The 26,417-nt window shown below is 27.8% G+C and overlaps 1 long non-coding RNA gene across 1 annotated transcript; it reads left to right on the forward strand.

Annotated features, from left to right (window-relative positions):
• The first annotated feature begins 943 nt into the window (after positions 1 to 943).
• Positions 944 to 20,032, forward strand: LOC145005939 (uncharacterized). Its single transcript, XR_013662720.1, has 3 exons — positions 944 to 1,099; positions 1,307 to 1,345; positions 19,768 to 20,032. It is a non-coding gene; the product is annotated as an uncharacterized LOC145005939 (long non-coding RNA).
• Positions 20,033 to 26,417: the final 6,385 nt, after the last annotated feature.

A 26,417-nucleotide genomic window follows, 5' to 3' on the forward strand; every position in this document is an offset into this window, starting at 1 on the left:
CACATACATATATATATATATATATATATATATATATATATATATATATATATATATATATATATATATATATATATATATATATATATATTAGTGAAGCAAAATAAGTTTGAAACATAAAAAACCAGATCAAACATGCATCCAAAGGGAGTTCTTATGAAATCATGCACAAATATACTAAAATATCCACATATAAACACTAAAAACAAGAACATATGATGAAATCTAAAGAAAATTCACGATTTGGACATAAGATAAAAACATTATCGAAAGAAAATAAGAGGAAATCATATTCAAACACCATCAAATTCGGACCTCAGCATAGTGATTATGATTTTATCACTTGGAAAGTAACATAGTAACATTTTCCAGAGATGACAACTAGAGGTTTTGGCTAACAGGCTTAGTCTTGTCACACTTGGAAGAGCCATATTTACGGCTAATGTTTTATCAAATGGAATATAAGCTAAGATGACTAGCATAAAAATGGTTTTTGAACACTCATATATGAGGTGAAGGTGGCGGTTGGTCTTTTGACCGAAAACTAGGTTTTAAGGTGTTGGTGGAAGTGGAGGTGGCGGTAGTAGTTGGTCCTTTGAGAGACGGGTGGAAGTGGTGGTGGTGGTAGTTGAGTATGGTGTTAGTGGTGCCGGTAACGGTGACAGTGATGGTTGTTTCTTTAGACAGAAAGATGATGAATCGATTTTAGGGTTAGGTGGGGGCTAAGTTTTATTTATTATTTTTTTTAAAAAAACTTAATTTGAAAATATATATTTGATTTGAAAATAGAAATAAAAATTAATAATAAAAAATAAAACCAAGAGAAATATAATTCCAAATCAGTCATGAAACAAAATAAAAAAATTTCTTATTCCAACCCTTTTATGTGGTTATAATTGGTCTCTAAAACTTCCATTTAACGCGTATAATTAGGATAGTAGACATTTTTCTATATAAATCAAACATTAGTGAAAATTTCAAGCGGGGTGTAGTACAATGAAGTCTTATGGCTCCATTTTTCTGTTGGCTGTTTTCTTTGCCATTGTACTCATTTCTTTTGCAGGAAGAACTTTCCCACCAGAAACTCATTATTCCAAAGGTATTACTAAGCGACACATGTATTTTTGCGTTGATATATCTTTGTATCTATGTATATGTATGTATGTAAGATGTAAGTGTTTTTGATCTGTTTTGTAGGAAAACCGAAAATCTATAATCACGCTTTTTATTATATGGAAAACATCATGTTGCCAATGGGTGTAAGATACTGAAGTTTACCTTGCATTTGTTTTTATTTATTTTGCAGGAAGAACTTCTTTCCCTGCAACTTATAATGATTCCAAAGGTATATACAAGACACTCTCAATACATATATGCTAAAATTTCGTCTTATTTTTTGCTTGTTATATTTTTCATACAAAAAAATTGAATATACTAGAAGTTATATTTTATATTTTCTATATAGAGATGTTACTAATATATAGTAATTATATATTATAAGATTTTTATTTTATTTTACATCAGATTTCTGTCATAAGTATTATTCACATTTGACTAAACCAAGAATATTTATTGCAATCTCTAGTTACTCACATATGAATAACACATTTTATATATTTTATGAGTTATATACATATTAATGACTAATGTACATAATATATGATATTGAGTAATTAAAAAGTGAATAATTTACGAAAATAATTAATATTCATCATTCACATTATTTATTCACTTACGCATTCATCTATTACTAACGAACATGTATCATGTTGTGTATTCTAATTATTTACATATGAATAACCAAAAATAATAATAAAATCGGATACATTGCTTATTTATTTATATATAATATATTATTAGGAGAACTAGTATAAAATAAAATAAAGACAAAACTACAAAATGATCCCTTGTATATATTTTTTTTCGAGATTTAGTCTAAACATGATTTTTTTGGTTTTGATTGTCTTTTTCAACTAGTTTTCTTATGTTTTTGGTTCCTTAGAAAATTGAAAAAACTATTATAAATTTATTATATATTTTTTTATTTTTTTTAAAAATATTTTATAATTATTAAATATACAAAGGGCATCTCTCTCAAAAAATAAAAAATAAAAAATAATAATAAAAAAATAAAAAAAACCCTCCAATTTTTTTTATATATTAAGTATACAAGATTAACAAAAAAAATTCTAAAATTATATATATTTTTTTAATAGTCGTATCTATGCACAAATATGTAATCGAATGTGTAAATAAGGTATTCATTCAAAAAAGATCAAAAATAAAAGTTTATATATATATATATATATATATATATATATATATATATATATATATATATATATATATATATATATATATATATATATATATATATATATATATATATATATATATATATATACTGTTAATTTTTTTTTTCTAACGCTTCTCTTAGATGAAGTTTAAAGGTTTTTTTTGGTTTTTACTTTTTAATTTTGCATAGAAAAAAAAAATCTCACTTTAAGTAGAGTTCTTAGGTGTTCGTTTTTGTAAGACAAAATGTTTGTAATCATCGGATCACATCTGCAGACATTTGTAGTGGAGGATGTGGACCAAACGTCTATAGTGTGTAAGAAAAAGATTGTTGTTTTTTTTTTAAATTCAGCCGACTGCTAAAACAAACTAAAATTTAAATAAAGTGGGTTTAAACTTAAAAAAGTTTTTCAATATTGAAATTTAAATAGTTTTAATTTTATAACATTCAAATGTTACATCAAATTCAAATTTCTTTCAATTTCAATTTATTAAAAAATTCAATATTTGGACCATGCAAACCTTTTGTTGTTGGTCAATATTTTTATAAAAAAATCATTTTTATTACAAAAAATATGTATCTAACTTTTTGTATTATTGTATAACAAATTCATTTTTCATAACTAGCTTTTTTTCCCATGTGATATTATATTATGGTTAGTATGTCTCTCTAAAGTATTTTGTATTTTAATGACAATAAGATAATTATATCACTTTTAAATAGTGTGGTATAATATAAGAAAATAAAAAAATTAAATTATATGAAATAACAAATAGGTTTAATATCTATTGTATTTCATTATAATTAAAATGAGGAAATATTACCAAACAAAAAAAGACATTCAAACGAGAAATATTAACTTTTAAAGAGGTTACAAAAAAGAGGCATTTGAAGAAGTAAAATAAAGAGGCATTCGAAAAAAGTATTTGATTAGGTTAAAAGATGTTTGAAAATGTTAGAAGATCTAGTCCATATATGTGCTAGGAAGAGGATGTGAGAATCTTTTTAGGTATGCGATTTTCTAAAAAATAAACAATATGTGAATACTAACGTTTGCGTGTGATCTGCACGGGCATAGACAAAATAATCCAAAAAGATTTACAAACAAAAAACAAATATCACATTAGTGTTACGGCGGGGCACGATGGTTGGCAACTCTTACCATTGGGGTTAGGTCTGTATACGAACCAAACGAACACGAATAAGGGACTGTTCATGTTCGTTCGCTTAAGCTAACTGAATAAATGAATGAACACGAACAGATAAACAAACAAGTTTTCTGGTTGATTTTTATTCTTTTAACAAATTACCTTGTTCATGTTCGTGAACATGCTAAATGAACAAAAATAAATGAACAAAGATAAAGAAATACAATTGAACATATATGAACATAAACGAACCTATAATATATAACGTAATAAACAACAACTGAACTTATATGAATATAAATAAACTTAAACGAAAAACATAAATGAACAACATAAACAAAAGTTCACGAACATAAATGAATGAACGATACCATTATTCATGTTCGTTGTGTAACCAAATGAATGAGAATTTGTGTTTATGTTCGTTCATTTATTATACTCTATCCGTCCCATATTAATAGTCCATATTGCCTTTTTGATTTGTCCCAAAATAATACTCAACTTCTAAAAATAAATATCAGTTTTACCAAAATACCTCTCATTATTAGTTAAACTACCATGAAATTAAATGCAACAAATGATGGGTTTTGAGCATAGCATACAATCCTTTGTGTTCATACAACCCTAATTAAGATCTATGTTTTATCTAATTGAACATACAATATGAACAACCAAGGAAAATATAGAGAGAGGGGAGGTGTTGGATAATGCAACCCTAAGGAGGGTTTATGTAGGTGAGGGGAAGGTGTTGGGTAATTCAGGTATCTCCAAGATAACCCTAATCCATTAACTTCCTCCCTAAAGCATCCTAGGCACCCTTAGAGCCCAAGGAAACCCTAGAGGCACTGTAGATTTCGTTCCTCCCCCCTCCGCAACCCCCCCCCCCCCCTTCTTAAGGGAGGCTCTAAAAATTGCCCAATGCTCAACTATTGAACATTGTCACCTTTAGTCCCTGCACTTTACATTAATTCATTTAATCCCAAAATTAATTCCAAATTAATTTTTGATTATATATTAATTAAACAATATGATTTATAATTAATATATTATTTTCATAATACATTAATAAATCATTGATTTTGATTTCTAATTAATTTATTAACCAAACAATAAATTAATAAACCATTCTTCTCTCTCTAAAAGTTATCCTATTTAATTGTCAGGTTTGAAGGCAAACCTAAAAGGACTGTGCTACCATAAATTCAAGCTTATATCAATTATAGTTATGGGCTTAGACAACAAATCTGACAGTCTTCCAATTGGATAAGTCTAATAACTATAACTGCGAGTATAACTACTGAATTGACTAGCAAACTGCAGCTACCAAAAACTGTTGTTGAACTCTAACCTAGTAAGTGACGTGTCCTAAGATAAGTGATCAAATATTCCATCATTCTACAAGATATCGTATCGACATGAGATATGGGTTATAATCAATCTCTCTGTCCAATATTTGTTTCCCGATTTTTGATTTATGATGACTAATATCAGACTACTAGTTGAACACATCAATTCATTCCAAGTTTGACCAAACACTTTAGTCATCATCAAATCATTGAGGGGTCCACAAATATCGCTTTTCCCTTTATCGAAAAAAGAACGGATAAACTTCGACTCATATACGTGTACTATTTACTCATCAAATCACACTCAACAATACATTTTAAAACATCAAGTTACTGACGTGCTTACGTATTAACAATGCACAACTGACCTGTAGACAACAACTCATATATCTCAGTTTCAAGAATATAAGATATTATCGTCTCAAAATTACTTGTGATAAAATCCATGAAGTAATTATCTGAGCATGGGTTTATCCAATACATAAAATCCCCATTTTCAAGTACTTATGAACATTCCAGCAAAACCATTGCTATGTCTAATTCCTATAGACAATCTACAATTCAATTCATGACAACCTTAATTCGCTACTTACTTCCAAAAGTACGAGTGACTGTGGATGTTTGAATAATCCAATTATTCGGGAAGTAAAACATGCAAAGTGAAATAGAATAATAACCTAATTAACTATGGTCTCAAAACTATTGAATATAAATAAAACCCTTATTATTTAATCACCATATTAATTAAACTTTATTCATTGTATAATTTTTCGAGTAATCAACTAAACACTTAAATTAAACATTAGTCATGCCATGTTATAAACATGCATACTATGTCTCTCTATGGTCCTTTCTTTGTGAACAGATCGATTGGACACTATTCAAATGATGCACATTTCACAACTTCATATTCTTGCTACTACTAAATGTTTTAGTGTTCAACCTTACATTCAATATCCTTTTGTGATATCGAGGCTTCAAAGTTACTGAGACTTTGACAACTATCTTACAAAATGTTCCATTGAAACTTTGTTACTTAAAACAATTTCATGGTAACGAAGTCTCAAATTTAAAATACAGTTCTTGATCACTTTTTATTTTTGCTTTAAGGTTCCTAACTCACATGTAGATTCTAATCATCAACTCCCATATGGAAACGTTTCCATATTCCCATATGACTATCAATTCTGAACAAGAGTCACCTCCACTCAAATTATGTCAATATGGCCCGTCTAATGCTATACTTCCAACTGTCCACAATCAACCAATGTTTTGGTATACCCTCAGAATGCTCTTGATAGTTTTTCAACTTTAGTCACACAAAGTTCTAGTCCCTTTTCCCTCTCAATGCCTTAGGCATTTGGAAAAAGCAGAACAAGTGAATATTATAGCATATGTAATCAATCCTATATCCAAAACATATGGGATTCGATACATAATGTCGTTCATAAAGACATGATATTTGATCAGTCTCTAGCTATAATATTTTCCATATATCGAATTTCCTATGTTGAATCATTTCAACATGATATTCATATAGGTCCAAGACTAAGTTCCATTAAACCCTTCAATCTAAACCTTTAGATCTGAAACGAAGTATGACTGTCCTTTCCCTTAAATCCTTTTATAGCGAAACAATTTTCCGACTTTGCAACTTGCAACTTGAAAACTTTGTTCCGTACAATTAGTATTGCCAACTTGCAACACTAAGCATAAAAATTATGTTTCCACTAGCATAACACTTATGCTTTCACATGCATAACGATTATGCTCCCACTAGCTTCGACATGTACCTAGAAATCAGGTGGACTTCCATAACTCAACACTATTGAATTTCTAAAGTTGAGATTTCTGGTATGTGATGCTTCGATAAGCCTCCATCTAGAATTCTCAAGCTTATACACCCTTCAGTAGATATCATATATGTGTGTTTAAACTCTTTCAGAACTTATAACTATAAGTCTTGAACGTTCAAACTATTTATTGTCATTTATCACAATTCGAACTATGAAAAGGGATGTCGTAATCATGTGTGAATTTAAGAACACAATTATCACAAATGCTAACCATAACGATATTAATCAGATTTAAAATCTACTAGCGAAAGTGTTTCCTTATAATATTTTTTCATGAATTAGAGCGAAATCTTTTGCCACCTAGATTTTATGGTGTATGCATTCCTATCCATGTGAATTTATCAATTCCAACCTACAATCATAAGACAACGTTAAAGATAAAACCAAAATAAAATTTAATTTTCCTTTCATGGACTGAACTTTGCTTATTCTTTATTTCTTGCCTTCTGGTAGCACAAGGGGTCTACCAGTACTTCCATGTTGTTTAAGCAGCTCGCTTCCATTGACCAATGTACTATCATTAACCAACATGCTCTGACTTTTGAATTCAAATGAGAACCATAAAACTCATAAGCATTTCCAACTTAATTGGAATATATACAAAAACAAGAATGTGCCAACTTAACACGATAGGTTATCAACCTTAAGTCGTGTACTAGTGATAACTAAAAGGTTTATTCTTGATTGATCCTTGAAACACTCAAGATCATTAAGACATCCACCGACTTCTTGACATATAAGTTTTTCTTTTAAGGAATAAAAGTTAGTATAGATTCTTGACAAGAAAACACTTCATATAATTGGTCTTATTTTATCCTTTATTTTAACCAAAACATTACAACTACCAATTTTAAATGTGCCAGAGTAAAAAAAATCATTATTACTCCACATTTCATGAAGTGTTAAAAACCCACTTAGTATGAAATAAGCTTCAAAATACAATTTTTAGATACTAGAGTATGACTCTAAAACTTGATTGGAAAACGAAGTATGACTCATCTCTTGATTGAACAATTTCAAAAATATCTGATTCCTATTCTTAGTCAAACAATTTCACTAAGATGTTCTTTGAGGATCAATTGTGATATAGTTCCATCACCATTAAGATGATCAAAAAACACGATACTAAAGTATTCTCCTTTCCTTTCAGATTGGAGAAACATTTATCTTTCTGCCTAATGGATTCTTCTTATTTGTTCTGCTACTCTTTGAAACTTTTCAAAGGTGTTAGAATTATGCTTAATCTTATAAACACAACCATGTTTACTGAAACATCAGTAAACCATGACGAATAGAATTATCGTTCCTTTGTCGTGGATCCCAAGAGTCCATATCAATATGTACTAGATCAATAGTTCTCCACTTTGACTCATGTAAATATGTGATCAGCGAATTAGTCATAATCTTTCAATGATCACACTATTCAAATTGGATGACTCCAAGTTTCTATCCAATTGAAACTTGGATGATGAGAATTCCTTTTCACTTGGTTGATTATGAAATTTCCACAAACGACATAATTAAGAATTAAATCCACTTTTAACATTGCTAATAATAGAAATATAACCACCAATTTTTCATAAATGTCATTGCAAGGAAATGTAAAGTAAATAAATCAAAATTTCACTTTTATTGATAATAAGCGGAAAATTTTGTCCTTATAATGCAAATATATGAAAAATATGTTTCTAGATATCTCCTAAGCAATCTATTAATCTATCATAACTCCCAAACAGTAACTTCCAAAATCTGATCATCAAACCATGCGACCGAAATCCATATCTCACGATCAGATTCAGCTCACTCTTCTCAACCTTCCTTCTTTCTCTTAGATCCTACAAAACATCAAAATGTGACTATCACATCATGTATTAATAATCTATGAATAAGAACTTAATAATAGAGTTAGATAGTGGATGTCCTGAAGTAGAGTCACACGACTTGACTTTACTATCTCTAAGATCTTTTAGGTAGTCTGGATAGCTTCGCAACCAATCTCTCTTTAGGTGGCAATAGAAACATATGGAATTTTTAGGATTAGCACATGGAACTATCTCAAAAATAGCCTTTCTATTTACCATACGATCAAATGGTTTGACCTCGGCTGATACTTTTCCATTGGGAAGAGAAATCTTTTATGCACCACCATTGTCAATGTCCATGGAAACTTTGGAGATAGATCCTTCAGAAACTTTTGCTTTACTTATGATCTTAAGCATTTATGCTTCAGCAACAATCAACATATGTGTTAGGTCAATTAGGGTCACGTCGTGGTCCTTCATTTAAAATTCCTCAAAGAATTGACTATATGATTCAGGAAGTGAAAGTAGAACCATATCAATGGCTTGCTCCCTTGAAAAAATGACACCCAACATCCCTGATCTTTCATTGTACAATTTCATTTTCAGAACATGTGCACACACAAACTTTCCATCTTTATGTCTACTTACCAATAACGCTTGAATAGTTTCGTATCTTTCAACTTGTGACATGGGGAGAACTAGAGAAGGAGGAGGAAGAAGAGTTGGAGAAACATGATTTTGAGTTCCACCATTGCTTGAAGAAGGGAACATTCTTTCACCTTAATCATATGGAAGATCATCTTCAGATAAGGAAGGAAAACTATTCTTAGAAGGACGAGGAAGACCATTGTTGTCTAAACTTGACATCTATAATAAGAACAAATAAAATTCAAGATAGTTGATTTTAGTGCTTAATTATTAACCCATAAATTTAAATTAAGACTAGGATCCATATTTTCGATTCGAACTTTGAAGAGGTGATGTTGTAATCAAATTTGAATGTATCTTAGGTAAGTAAAACATTTACCAATTTCAATCTTATGAAACTCCTAGATCTTTTGAGATTCATTGAACTATTCAATGATATGTTTAATCTCGATTATGCTCTCACTTTGTGATTGGGATGCCGAGGATCACAAACGAGATGAGAACAACCATGCAAATTATCTTGGTACTCTTGATGTCATTTATCATCTAATTAATATGTCGGTTAGCCACACCCGCTCAATCAATCAATGATAATTTAAGAGACACCAATTGCCAACAATATTAGTCTCATATTAGTGTGCCGGTTAACCACACATGTTCCACTAACGACCAATAAGGTGCAATGTGCAATTTCATGGGTTAGCATCAAATTCACATTTTTCCTAAAGTAACTAAGAATGAGATTTTAGAAAATTGTTTAGTTACTGTATCATTATACTTTTAATGATGATTAATTGTCCTATCGAACCTGTTCGGCTAATGACCCACCACCATATAAGAGAGTGGTGGGTAAGAATGGATACCCAATGTCGTTCATTTTACATGCCACTTCCTTAAACCCCTCTTATAGTATGGCTTTGTGAATGTGGTGTACTAATAGTTCGAATGACTTTTCTTATACATATAATATATATTAAACTCTTAATTATATATAAAATATAAGGTGAATTTTAAACATTTCAAAATTCCAAGGGTTTAATCCTTTAATAAATTAAACTTTTATTTTAATTAAATTTAAATCATATATGGATTTATTATCCTTTAATTAATCATTCAATTAAATTATCAACAAAATCTATAAGAATGTAATTTAGGGTTTACATTTTAAATTTTAAAGATTAAGCCTTTTAATTTAAATCTCAAACAACCCAGAAATTAACATTAATTATTAAGTCTGATTAATAATCAAATTAATTATTTAGTAACCAATTATGGATATATTAATTATCCTTAAATTAAACAATTAATTAAATTATTAATCATATCCGCAAGGATAATTTTAATCGAATAAAGTCAACATTATCCAATTCATAATTATCTCATAACATCTATGTCTTATTTAATTATCTAATATTACCAACATGTCGTATTCGAATAACACCATGACGTGGTCGAAGAACAGAATGACCATTCTCTTTTCTCCTCCTTGTTTAAGTTCATATCAGTATCAATTCAATAGAAAACTAAATCTAGGCTCTGATACCACTGATGGGGTTTGAGCATATCATACAATCCTATGTGTGCATGCAACCCTAATTAAGATCTGTGTTCTCTCTAATTGAACATACAATATGAAAAACCAAGGAATATATATATATATATATATATATATATATATATATATATATAAAGAGAGAGAGAGAGAGAGAGAGAGAAAGAGAGAAAGGAGCCAAAATTTCATCCAAGGCTCTTAGAAGGAAGGCTTGGCCGAAATTCAACCCTAAGGAGGGTTTATATAGGTGATGGGAAGGTCTTGGATAAGGAAAATATCTCCAAGATAACCCTAATCTCTTAACTTCCTCCCTAAGACATCCAAGGCACCCTTAGAGTCCAAAGAAACCCTAGAGACATTATAGATTTCGTTCCCCCCTCTTTAGGGATGTTCTAGAATTGCCCAATGCTCAACTATTGAACATTGTTACCTTTAGTCCCCACACTTTCAATTAATTCATTTAATCCTAACACTAATTCTAAATTAATTTCTAATTAAATATTAATTAAACAATATGATTTCTAATTATTATTTTCATAATACATTAATAAATCATTTATTTTGATTTCTAATTAATTTATTAACCAAGCAATAAATTAATAAATCATTCTTCTTCTTCTTCTTCTCTCTCTCTCTCTCTCTCTCTATATATATATATATATATATATAAAAGTTATCATATTCAATTGTCAAGTTTGAAAGCAACCCAAAAGGAGTGTGCTACCATTAATTTAAATTTATATTAATTATAGTTATGAGCTTAAACACCTAATCCAACAACAAAATGGTACAATTGTCATTTCATTTAATAAAGTTAGTGGAAAATATTATTTCCGTAATGTGTGTGTTTTTTGTCTGTAAATAATAATTTTGGGATGGATGGAATATAAAAAACATAAACAAACCTCTCATCGAATGGTTCACAAACGATTCGCTGAACGTTCGGTTCATTTACGATTCTAATTAGGGTAGGATGACTATTTCCATAGATGACATTCGACAAAAGAAAAGAGATAAGTAATTAATAATAATAATAATAATAATAATAATAATAATAATAATGTTTCTCTGTATATTAACATTGTATAAAAAAATTTAATTAGCGATAATCTCTACGTGAAGCGCCTGCAAATAAAATCCATGCATAAAACATGACCTAGCGATAAAGAAAACATTGGTGTGCCTCTAAAAAAGGCCCAATCATATATATATATATATATATATATATATATATATATATATATATATATATATATATATATATATATATATATATATATATATATATATAGAAGTAGAGAAGGTAAGTAAAACATGAATATATACACAAGAAGTAATATTATATATAATAAGTAAGTCGAAAGCATATACTCACCATACATGCTAGAAGTATAGGAAACTTGGGTAAGTAGGTCCAAAGAAATATAATAAATATATAAAATATAAAAAAAATGATGGTAGACCCTAGACTATGCCAAAACTGCTTAGGTGCCCTAAGTCTTTGTCTCTACTCTCTCATGTCGGAGGTCACATCCTTAATACGAGCGAACTCCTTCAAGTCTACCCTTACTGTGTGTTCCCAGTTCCCACTTCCTTATGGTACGCCCTCTCCTCCGCACACCCTCAATTTTGATTGTGTCAACTATTTTAATAGCAACAGATGGTTGTATTTCATGTACATGTTTAAACCAACTCAATATTCCTTCTCTTAATTTCTTAGTGATCAACACCACTCCAAACTCATTTCTAATTTTCATATTTGGTATCCTATACAATATACAACAACATAATGTCACATGTCCATCGTAGCATTCACATTTCTATGGCATCTATCTTCCTCTCATGTTCATTTTTAATTGGCAAACCTATACACACAAAAAACTATGTTTTTCTCACTCCTCTAACCCAACATGTGGTGCACTGGTGTGTATGAATGTATGACATTCATAAACTCATATACTATATTAACTTTATTACCATTATCCTATCCCTACATCTAGCATGTTGCACATGTGTAATCACAAATCCCATAGCTATTATACATGTGTAATGTGGATATTAGATGAATCATGGTATAATATGCAGCTGGATTGGATAAAATCAGTTTGTTCCATGTAGTTTTACAACAAAAGTTTATTGAATTGGTTACAAATACTCAACCCACCTATTTCGATAAGATTTTAATCATTATTTATAAGAGCCATTTATATAATAAAACTAGATGGTTATTCTGTTTATACGAAATTATACTTATTTAAAACAATTTACTTTATAATGTAAACCCTTACGGTTAGTTTTATGAATAAGTTTAGGTTAATAGGACTTGTATAAGTTTAAATATAGTGATGTAGATGATTATTTCTTCTTGAACAAACTTCTCACAATAATGTGATATAAATAATAGACTACAAACTATTATTTCTTTATGAACAGACATTTCACAGTAAATGAGACATAAAAAGTAGATTACAAATGAAACTAATGGGCTATAGGTGAAAGCTTAATATACGACTAACTAACTAACTAACTATATATATATATATATATATATATATATATATATATATATATATATATATATATATATATATATATATACTAGGCGAATGCCTGCGCGTTGCGCAGAAACACCTATATAATTGAAATCTTTACAAATATATAATTTTTTAAATATAACAATAACGTTGTTGTTAAATTTGATATAATAATTTTTATATACTAAATTGATATAATATATTGATTATTTTTGAATTATATGATAATATATACATTTATTATAACTTCATAATCTCAATCGTTTAAATGACTTCTACCCGCGAGTTACACATGAATAAAATTAAATATAATATATGATTTGATGTTATTTATAGTTGTTTTTATTGTTAATTAATTTTTTAAATTTATTTGCTTAATGTTTTAATTTCTATTATTATAATTATTTAAGACATCAAACATTGTTTTTTTATTTTAAAACTAACAATATAATCATTTATATAAAGTTGTTTTTAATTATTGTTATTGTAAGTTATTTTAAGCTACTTATTTGGAAACTTTTAACAATTATAAAAATATATTTTAGAAATGTTTTACTTAATTGACATTACTATTTAGCTTTTGCTTTTATCACTACAATTTATCACTTTTAACTATTTATAAAATATTCTTTAGTTTTTTAAATGGAACTGAAATTTATATTTAAGTTGACATTGTAATGCACAGAAATACTTATATAGTTGAAGTCTTTACAAACATACATTTTTTTAAAATAACACTAACGTTGTTTTTAAATTTGATATAATAATTCGTATATTAATTTGATATAATATGTTGATTATTTTGAATTATATGATAATATATAAATCTATTATAATGTCATAATCTCAATCTTTTGAATGACTTATACACGCGAGTTACACATCAATAAAATTAAATATTATATATAGTTTAATATTATTTATAGTTGTTATTTTTAACTAATTTTTTAAAATTTATTTGCTTAATGTTTTAATTTCTATGATTATAATTATTTAAAACATCAAACATTATTTTTTGATTTTAAAGGTAACAATATAATCATTATATAGAGTTATTTTTAACTATTGTTATTATAAGTTATTTTAAGCTACTTATTTGAAAATTTTTAACGATTATATAAATATATTTAGGAAATATTTTAGTTAAGCTCATATTACAATTTAGTTTTTGCATTTATCACTATAATTAACACTTTTAACTATCTACAAAATATTATTTGCTTTATTTAGTGGAACTGAACTTTATATTTAAGTTGACACTGTAATGTTGTATTTAAATTAACAATTTAAGTATTTTGTCCAAACTGTTCAAAAATTGTAGCTTTAAACTCATAATGGTTTACATGCAACAACATTTTAAATCTAATAAATTAAGTATAATATGTTCAAATTTAAAGACATAACTTTATAAATAGAAGTAAAGATATTATTTTAAAATTGAAATTTAGTCTATTTATTATTACACTTTAGGTTTAATATTTATTTAACTTTATTAACCAACTTACAATCATTATTTGAAAGACACTACAATTTATCACTTTTAACTATTTATAAAATAATCTTTGGGTTGTTTAAGTTATATAAAATTTATATTTAAGTTGAGCCTATAATGTTATATTTTAATTAATAATTTAAGTATTTTATACAAATTGTTTAAAAATTATACCTTTAAAATGATAATGTTTACATCCAACAATATATTAAAACAAATAAATTAAGTATAATATGTTAAAAGTTAAAAAAACATAATTTTATAAGTAGAATTAAAGATATTATTTTAGTATTAAAATTTAGTTTATATATGAATACACTTTAGATTTGATATTTATTTAACCAAATTACCAAATTATAATTATTATTATAAAGAAATTGAAAAGTCATGGGAGTTTCAAATGAATGTGATGAAAGGAAAAAAGAATGGGGGTTTCAAATGCATGAGATTCAAGAAAAAATACGAGCTTTATAAGTATGTATGATATATATATATATATATATATATATATATATATATATATATATATATATATACACACACACACCAATATCTCCCCATAATTATATTAGGATGAATGGCCTGAATGGTTAAAATAGATCTATACTCTTAAAATATAGGTAGTCCTTTAATGGGATAACAACACTATGATAGTTAAAGGGAGCCTGAAAAATATCGATGCTCTCCCAAGCAACCTAGTTACGTAAAAAAACAAATGTCTATCTCTATATTTTTAATTCACTAATGTTAAACATGTTCGTAGACATGTATACGACAATGATCTTGTCATAATACATGATTGATGTTATAAGGATGATGAATATAACTCAAAAAGAAGAATACGAAAGATATAAGTTTTCACAACCGCATTGTCAACCCCTTTATGCTTGACCTCTATACTCAAATTAGAGATACTATTATGGTTTTGAGAGGACTAACAACTAAGATAAAATGCTACTTTCCAAAAACACATAGCAACAATATGTTGAACATCGGGCAGACAGACACCCCTTAGTTAACATCATAACATATATCAAACATGTAGTAGATGAGACATGATGTTGTAATCTACGATCAATGGTGAGTTGAACATATAACATAATGCATTTAAAAGCGACAAGGTAAACCTTATGTGGATCACGAAAATAAATAAAACTACATAGATCAGATTTAAGCATTTTATGGTGATGTACAGAAGAGCACAAGTTAAACTCTTATAAAGAGTGGGATCGAGAATACGTGCCTCAAGGGTGTTTAATTTGGATTGAAACAAGATTAGTAGTTGATCCTAACCATACGCTTATGGATCTCCATGGCATGTTATATTGGCTCAAAAATAGTTTGTATGGTTGTATGGAAAATATCCCAAGGAAATAACTAAGCTTTCTACAATCAAATATAGAGACCTCAGGGCTAAGCCATGAAATAATATGCTAAAGAAGAGCTTGGGAGTACATAGCCAGGATGATAATGATGTCAACATAAATAATAGATAAACTATTGATTGTCGCTTTATGCAAATAAAAATTGGAAAATCGTTAAGGCTATACTATATATGACTATCAATATCCATGTGAGTGTTATGAAATTTCTCTTAATACCAAACAATAAATAAACTTTTACCTTATTCTTTCTTACTTGATCGTCGATTAAGATTGTGTTTGGCACGCTACAGCTAGCTGATAAGTTAGCTTATTTTTCGAGTTTTTTTATATTGTCGTGTTCGGTAAGCCAAAAAGTAGCTTATACGTTAGCTTTTTGAAAAACTATTTAGACTAGCTTTTTAGAAGTTTTTTTAAAATTTTCTAAATACACCCCTTAATTAATTATAGAAATATATATATATATATATATATATATATATATATATATATATATATATATATATATATATATATAGTTACATATCCTTTTATGTAATTTTATATATTTCAGCTAGTTTTACCAAACGTTAATTTTTATCAGCTAGTTTTTTATTTAACAGCTAGTTTTTTCAACAAACAGTTAGCTTTTCAGCTAGTCCGCCAAACATAACCTAAGAGGAAAGGCAAGGGGTGTGGTGCCGATTTTATGCTTGGGCATGAGGCACAAACTACGGTTTCAACTATTGTTGGTTGCCATCATTCTCAACTTTCATTTCTTTTATTTCTTTTATCAACTTTCCTTTCTTTTATTTCTTTTATACATGAAGTGTTGGTTAGGTTTAGTAAAGTCTTTTTATGCCGAACAATCAAGTAACCTGAATGTTTGACATTATATTAAATGAGAGAATTATATATATATATATATATATATATATATATATATATATATATATATATATATATATATATATATATATATATATATATATATATATATATATATTAAAAAAATAAAAATACTATTTTTATATTGATTTTTTGTTATTTAGAAAACAATTAACCTGCAATATTACAATATTATTTTTCTCCTAAATTGCTATTTCGATCCATTAACTTCATGAGTCCTTACAAAATATCAACATCCACATTTAAATTAGTTTTTCTATGATTTTACTTGTAATGTAACGTAATGTAACTGAAGAACCATAGGAAAGATAAATTTGTTTAGAAGATAATAATCACATGTCTCCTAAATTGATTGTAGGAGATGAAATATATTGTTGAGCAAACGATTAATCATGTGCAATCATCGAGTTTTGTCAATCGATTATGCAGAATATGAAATGACAAAGAATCATGTCTTGAATAAGAAGATTGATTATGGAATAGATTCAAAATTTTGTAATTTAGTAATTTATTTAAATCTAATCTCAAAATATAGTTTTTAATTTTTAAATATATTAAATATGATTAAATTAAGTATTTGGGTATATATTTGAATTTATAGGTTTTATAAAGATATAAACGTAATTATAAAAAATAATAAGAAAATTAAAGAAATTGGACCATATTAAATAAACTAGTATATTTAATTAAAAAATTAAACTAATTATTTATTTTTATTTATTTAATAAATAATAAATAGCCATTTATTTATTTATCTATATTTAGTTAATAAATTATTTTTATTCAAATGAAAATGATTCAAATTAATGAAGATTAACAGATCCAATTACCCAAACTGAAATTATGTATTTTGATTTGAGAATATATATATATATATATATATATATATATATATATATATATATATATATATATATATATATATCCCTGTAAAATTTTAAATTACATATATGTCCTTATCAAATGTAAAAAAATATATATCCAAATACTTAATTTAATCATATTCATATATTAAAAAAAAAAAAATACTATTTTTATATTGATTTTTTGTTATTTAGAAAACAATTAACTTGTAATATTACAATATTATTTTTCTCCTAAATTGCTATTTCCATCCGTTAACTTCATGAGTCCTTACAAAATATTAACATCCAATTTAAATTAGTTTTTTTCTATAATTTTACTTGTAATGTAACGTAATGTAACTGAAGAACCATAGGAAAGATAAATTTGTTTAGAAGATCATAATTGCAGGTCTCTTAAATTGACTGTAGGAGATGAAATGTATTGTTTAGCAAATGATTAATCATGTGTAATCATCGAGTTTTGCCAATCAATTATGTAGAATATGAAATGACAAAGAATCATGTCTTGAATAAGAAGATTGATTATGGAAGAGATTCAAAATTTTGTAATTTAGTAATTTAGTTATAATCTAATATAAAAATATTATCTTTAATTTTTAAATATATTGACTGTGATTAAATTAAGTATTTGGGTATATATTTGAGTTTATAGGTTTTATAAAGATATAAACATAATTATAAAAAATAATAATAAAATAAATGAAATTGGCCCATGTTAAATAAACTACTATATTTAATTAATAAATTAAGATAATCATTTATTTTTATTTATTTAATAAATAATAAATAGCCAATTATTTATTTATCTATATTTAATTAATAAATTAATTTTATTCAAATGAAAATCTGATTCAAATTAATGAAGATTAACAGATCGATTTACCCAAATTGAAATTATGTATTTTGATTTGAGAATATATATATATATATATATATATATATATATATATATATATATATATATATATATATATATATATATATATATATATATATATATATCCTTGTATAATTTTAAATTACATATATGTCCTTATAAAATGTATAAAATATATATCCAAATATTTAAACTAATCATATTTCGTATATTAAAAAAATAAAAATACTATTTTTGTATTGAATTTTTGTTATTTAGAAAACAATTAACTTGTAATATTACAATATTATTTTTCTCCTAAATTGCTGTTTCGATCCATTAACTTCATGAGTCATTACAAAATATTAATATCCACATTTAAATTAGTTTTTCTATAATTTTAATTGTAGTGTAACGTAATGTAACTGAACAACCAGAGGAAAGATAAATTTGTTTAGAAGAAAATAATCACAGGTCTCTTAAATTGATTGTAGGAGATGGAATGTATTGTTTAGCAAACGATTAACCATGTGCAATAATCGAGTTTTGCCATTCGGTTATGCAAAATATGAAATGACAAAGAATCATGTCTTGAATAAGAAGATTGATTATGGAAGAGATTCAAAATTTTGTAATTTAGTAATTTAGTTATAATTTAATATAAAAATATTGTCTTTAATTTTTAAATATATTAAATATAATTAAATTAAGTATTGGGGTATATATTTGAGTTTATAGGTTTTATAAAGATATAAACGTAATTATAAAAAATAATAAAAAATAAAAGAAATTGGCCCATATTAAATAAACTACTATATTTAATTAATAAATTAAACTAATTATTTATTTTTATTTATTTAATAAATAATAAATAGCCAATTATTTATTTATCTATATTTAATTAATAAATTAATTTTATTCAAATGAAAATCTGATTCAAATTAATGAAGATTAACAGATCCAATTACCCAAACTGAAATTACGTATTTTGATTTGAGAATTTAGCTCTACTTAAATAAAAATCAAAACTAAAAGTTTCTACTATCGTATACGGTATCGAGTTTAACGATTATGATGTTTCATTTTGCTGTATGTGTTCAGTTATGAAAAATGGACGTTGTTGCGTGGAATGGTTATGTTTGCCCAATTGTCCTCCTCGGAGAGGGGGAGGTAAATAACAATGTGGCAATTTGATCAATCATGTAATATTGTATTGTTATACTTTGTAGTTTGTAAAATAATAATATATAAGATAACCAATAAGCATTTTCTTGATATTTGTATTTGTTCTTGTAAGAACCAATTACCGTATTTACTTGATACGGAAAAAGTTGAAATATTTTATGGAATTATTGATCGTTTCTCATCCCAGGTTTCAATTTTCTTTGTGTTGACAGCAGGTTACAAGTTACGTTATTAAAGCTTTTAAATTTGTTCCGATTTTGTCATTTTCATAGGTTACCATCGATTTTACCGGAAAATAATTTACAAAATGATCACCATGATTTTTTTTTTCTGACGATTTTGATACCTAAGTTTGTCATTTATTACCATTTTGGTCCCCATGACATTTTTTTAGATATTTCTATTTTTATTCATAACTATTAGAGTAAATTACATAAATAGTCCTTGTGTTTATTAATTACAAAATAGTCATTGTCATTGTTGTAACATTTTTTTTAATTATTATTTTGTTAAATATCAATCAAATCTCATCCCATCACTTTCAATCAATCTATCTATCTATCTATCTATCGATATCACATAGTTTGTGCTAAACCGGGAACATGTGATGCAACTATGGAGATGTAAAAGAGAACATGTACGGATGTTCCCTTATGTGTATGTGCGGAGGGTACTTTTAGATGAGTTCATGGCATGATTTTTCCAACAAGTCAAAGAAATCCTGTTTGTGTTGTATCAAAAAAGTCTTCTACAATAAAATCCTTCCACATATCTTCCTAGTGTGGCTACATAATTGAATCATCTTCTTAAAAATTTCCCATCATATGCCATGGGTGAGGCGTTCAAAATCAATGTTTAAGAGTATATTTTTCTTGAGTTTAGTGCATGAATACATGATACATAGTTAGGCCAATGTTTGTACCTTTTTAGATGGAAATAGTAGAAGAGGAAGAAGAATCTTCGCCCGTCATGGGATCTCGAGATGAGTGAGTCAACAACAATTAGGAGGCATATATTAGGAGGCTAGGGTTTAGGTTTGAGGAATCTTACCTTGATACTACATAATGAGTATTTTCCTGTCAACCGATATATCATATGAATCAAATATAAACATAAAATTAAGAAATTAAGAAAAGTAATAGTTAGCTATATAAAAAGGTCTAACTTGGGCCTGACTATACAGTATATGTAGACACACTAACAAATGAATCCAGACGAAAAAGAGAAAGAAGTCGGTGATGATTGGCATTCCTAAAGTCTTGTAAACAATTTTACTACACCATTTTAATCATTAAAATTCGTTTCACAATTGCAAATGCAAATGAATATAAACTCTATTTCCTTCTCCTTATCATTGTATTTAGGGAAAATGTTAGAGAAACTCTTACAATTTGAATGTTTTTAGAAAAAATCATTATAAAAGCATTTTAAAATTAAGTCATTTAAAAATTATAATTTTTTCATGAAAATCACTTGAGAATTTTTAACTTTTGTTTAGCCATTTAATATCATAAAAAATAGAAAAAAAACTTATATTTAAAACCTTTCTACGGGTTTTTTTATGAAATGGTCCAAAATCTATCATTTATTCTGATATTATTGATTAAAAAGAATTTAAAGTTAGAAATAATTTTCATCGAAAACTTACAATTCTCGAATGATTTTGTTGGAAAGAAAATTATTATAAATCTTTCGTAAAATACTCTAAAATATAATGGTTTGTAGTATTTTTCCCGTGTAATTACTCTTATAATGAACCATTTTACATTCATTTTTGTGAAACTAAGTGTTTGGAAAAGTGATTAATTTTACTTAAGAGAAAATTTGATGATTATCATGTTTGTTGTATGTGTCCAGGAATACCATGGAAATCTTATTGCTGTTCTAACTGGCAATGTTTGCCCCATTGTCCTCCTTCTCATCATCCTTCCTAACTGACGAAGAATAATAATGTTAAGATTGATCGCATTGGAGAAGGTAACTAACATCATGGCAATTTGATCATGTAATTTTGTTTTGTTATACTTTGTAAAAGAATAATAAATAATCAATAAGCATTTTCCATATATTTGTGGTGCTTGTAAGAACCAATTACCATATGCACCTTACGGTAAATTAACAAATGGTTCCTATAGTTTAGGTAATTTGCATGTTTGATCCATAATTTTTTTAAATTAAAAAGTCTTTATCGCTTGCTTTTGTTATGTCTTTAGTCCTTAAATGTCTTAAATACCTATTTTACTCTTAACTAAAGGAATTACTGCACTTTGCGGTAGAAAAGAGGGTTGTGGTTAATGCATTAACTCTTTCTTCATACTTGTTTGAAGAAGACGAGTGAAACTTGGCTATTCTCCTACTGAAACATCCGTATTTCCAGAAAAAACAAAATAGAATACAAAAATTTAGTAAGGTCACTTCCTCGATCCCAAAAAAATGCAACCTTGTATCATGTAACAATATAAAAACAACAAAAACTTTATAATTATTTTTGAATTAGGGCATTATACTTTGAAAATTATAATAACAAAAACATTCATTTTATGCCACTGCTTTCTGATTCTAGAAAGTACAACGCATTAATAAGTAAAAAAAAAAAAATACAACCTGATAATATAAAAAAGCGAAAGTATGATGCTATTATTAACAAATAAATAAAAGTCCATTGATATTCCTTCATTTGGCCCTTATAATTAAGGATTAGATTAAAGTTTGATAAGAACCCTAATTCTGATCAATGTCTATATATGTTTGTTTCTCTTAAGGATAAATCCTAATTATTGATCGAAAAGATAAGGATCATGATGGTTGACAAACAACTTTCCACATCAAGAACATGATTGAACAATGAACCAATGAATCATTTCATTCACATCTTGATGATTTCATCAATGGTTTTGTTTATGTTTATGCTAGTATGGACAATATATTGAAATAAAGTCAATACTTACATGCAAAGATAGAGGGTGTGAGCAACTTGGATGAACAAATTAAAGGTTGTCACAAGTTGTAGACTCTTTGCAAATTATGGCTTCTAGATATACCCCTTCAGAGATAGTGGATTTATTTGAACAAATAAATGTTGTTGGATTGCTGAAATAGTTCTCATGTTTTCCATGTGATGGTTTAGAGCTTGGAACCCCATCTTTGTCATCTTAAATATTTAGAAATCGAGTGACATTGTTCCCGAGGTTGACACATAAATTCTTTGTGGATTTGGGTGTGTGTGTGTGTGTGTATATATATATATATATACACACACACACACACAATCCATGATAGTTGTTTACATCAATAGGGGCTGACACATCAATGTCCATTGACACTATTTTGCAGTTGTAAGTGAATGTAATGAATTATGACTCTTGTAAACTCAAATTTATAAGTATATAACATATTAGTACCCTGCACATTAAAGCAAAACCCCCCATTTGTTGAGTCGAAAGAATAAGCAATTTTGTTTTAGGGCTCATTCCTTATTGTCTTTAGTATGTTAGGACTAAATGCAACATACATAATCCAATTCATTAACCAAAATACTAACAACATTCTATTGTTTTGACTTTCTTCTTAAACAATGTTACACATACAGATCAACAGTTGGATTCAAAATAATTAAAAAAAATACTTAATTACCAAATCTAACATTAAATTGAAGTTTAGAAGAAATTGAGTGAATATAAAAGAACTTAGAACACATATACTTAAAATGAAACCTTATCGGAATTGTTACTGAAAAGCTCTTGCATATGTGGTGTTTGGTCAGCTGGTGAAGACTATAGCATGTCATTGATCCATTTCTAAGTAATAACCAATCAATTTCACAAAGATTAGGATGACATAAATGTCAAATATAGTTGATTCCTGCCTACAAAGGTACAAATATATATATATTGAAGGTAAACCTTAGGGATAGTTATGTAATTTCACATTAATCCCACTTTATGGAAAGAGACTAAATGAGAAGAAAAAGATGAAAGAACTAACCAACCACTTTTCGTGTCCTTTAAGAACTTATGGATTGAGTCTCTTTATAGCAAATACAATGCCAATTCCTGGATTTGATGTAGCAAGTAAATGTTCATCATGGCGGATCCAGCCCCAAAGTCAAGTGGGGTGCACCATCGACCGTTGACTATTTAAATTTACATAAAAAAATTAAGACAATCCGATCAATGTAGCATATTAAAATGCAAATATAAATCAAGCTCCTCCGGTTATATGAATAAGTTAATTAAACTGAGTTGTCCAAAATTTTTAATAAAAAGGTTATTTGTACGTGCTTAATTTGAAATGAATTAAGAAGGTTTGAGAGAGAGAGGCTGTGTTTTTTTGACTAATTTAACAAGTCTTTTGTTGGTGTTTTAAGATTTGAGAGAGAGAGAGAGAGAGAGAGAGAATGAAATAAGAAAGATTCAATTGTTTTTTGGAGTAGATACATCCAAAAAGTTTTGTGGGGACCAAACATAGAAAAAATAACATATATATATATATATATATATATATATATATATATATATATATATATATATATATATATATATATATAACATTTCTCTAGTGTGACTTATATACAAGTGGGGACCATGCACCCAACTCCTTAATCCTTACATCAGCCATTGTTCATCTAACCAACCTTTGAATACGATTACAAAGGTACCTTCTCCTAATTCACTGTACGAAGGAGAATTAATTGTGGAATTTTTAATGTTACAAGAAATGAAAATCCGTTTTAATAGGATGACTATAGGAACTCACCTTCACTTTGAGGTGTTTGTGATTGAGAACCATAGGAATTTTCCAGCTTGAATTACTATTCATATTCCTTTCTATAACCCATTGAAATTTATAGTTAAAATAATAAAAATTAAATCCCCCCCCCCCCCCCAACACAGATATATATACCAAAGAAGGAAGAGAAAGATCTTACCCGGAGGAAGACGTTGGTAGAATATTGAAACCTAGATAGAAATATCCATCAACATACCTATATGTTTGTTATTTTTGTACAATATATACCAAGAAATTAGAGAGAGAAAAATATGAAACTCACAAGTGTTCAAATTCATGAAGAGCAATAGGATATTAGTGACAAATGATCCGGAAGACAGAGGATATCGGTGTGTGGTGGAGTCAAAAACTCTACCTGCTACGATGATGATGGTGCGTGTGCTTCTTCTCTAGCGGTGATAAATTGAGGATGTGTCTGTGATTAGAGGAGGAGAAAGAGAAAACACGGAAGCGGTGAGGACGGATTGCGCACCCAACTCCTTAATCCTTACATCAGCCATTGTTCATCTAACCAACCTTTGAATACGATTACAAAGGTACCTTCTCCTAATTCACTGTACGAAGGAGAATTAATTGTGGAATTTTTAATGTTACAAGAAATGAAAATCCGTTTTCATAGGATGACTATAGGAACTCACCTTCACTTTGAGGTGTTTGTGATTGAGAACCATAGGAATTTTCCAGGTTGAATTACTATTCATATTCCTTTCTATAACCCATTGAAATTAATAGTTAAAATAATTAAAATTAAATCCCCCCCCCCCCCCCCCCCCGGCACACATATATACCAAAGAAGAGAGAGAAAGATCTTACCCGGAGGAAGGCGTTGGTAGAATATTGAAACCTAGATAGAAATATCCATCAACATACCTATTTGTTTGTTATTTTTGTACAATATATACCAAGAAATTAGAGAGAAAAAATATGAAACTCACAAGTGTTCAAATTCACGAAGAGCAATAGGATATTAGTGACGAATGATCCGGAAGACAGAGGATATCGGTGTGTGGTGGAGTCAAAAACTCTACCTGTTATGACGATGGTGGTGCGTGTGCTTCTTCTCTAGCGGTGATAAATTGAGGAGGTGTCTGTGATTAGAGGAGGAGAAAGAGAAAACAAAGAAGCGGTGAGGACGGATTGTGCAGAAAACATATGTTCGGTGCAACTGCAAATTGAAGAATCTTTCACTTTTTGAGTGTCAAATCAACTTTCCATCACTCTCCCTTCCCTTATCAAAAATTAGGAAATTATCACGTTTCACTACCTTTCTATTGTGGGAGTAATCATACACCGATGATAGTCTTGATTTTCTAAATAACATAAATGATCTATTTTTTGAATTTCAAAGTAGGGTGGAGATGATGGTTGAATCACCGGAGAATATTACCTCACTTGTGCAGCCATAGAGTGGTTTTACTTTTGGTTCCAAAGAGAAGGGCCAGACTTGATCGCACTGCATCCCCTGGAGTTTTATTCTGTGTTATCCATTTTATGGTTTTACTTTGATTTTTGAGTTGTTCATTTTGATGTTTTGAGGTTTCTAGTTCATAAAGTTTGCATCTTGATGGTTGTAAATCAACGGTGCATGAGTTAATGGTCATTTTATGGAAGTAAAATGCTAAATCAAGGGTTTAGACCTCTTGAAGCCATGCAAAGGCTTAAAGCTCCCGACTTTATGGATTAAGACCTTGTTTAGAAGTAGATATGAGGTTTGGACATTAAGGTATTAAGGGATTAAGTCATGAGAGTCAGAAAAAGTCATTGACCACTACGCTATG

The sequence above is a fragment of the Lactuca saligna genome, chromosome 7 (genome assembly GCF_052625555.1).
Source record: "Lactuca saligna cultivar CGN05327 chromosome 7, ASM5262555v1, whole genome shotgun sequence".
Lineage (NCBI taxonomy): Eukaryota > Viridiplantae > Streptophyta > Magnoliopsida > Asterales > Asteraceae > Lactuca > Lactuca saligna.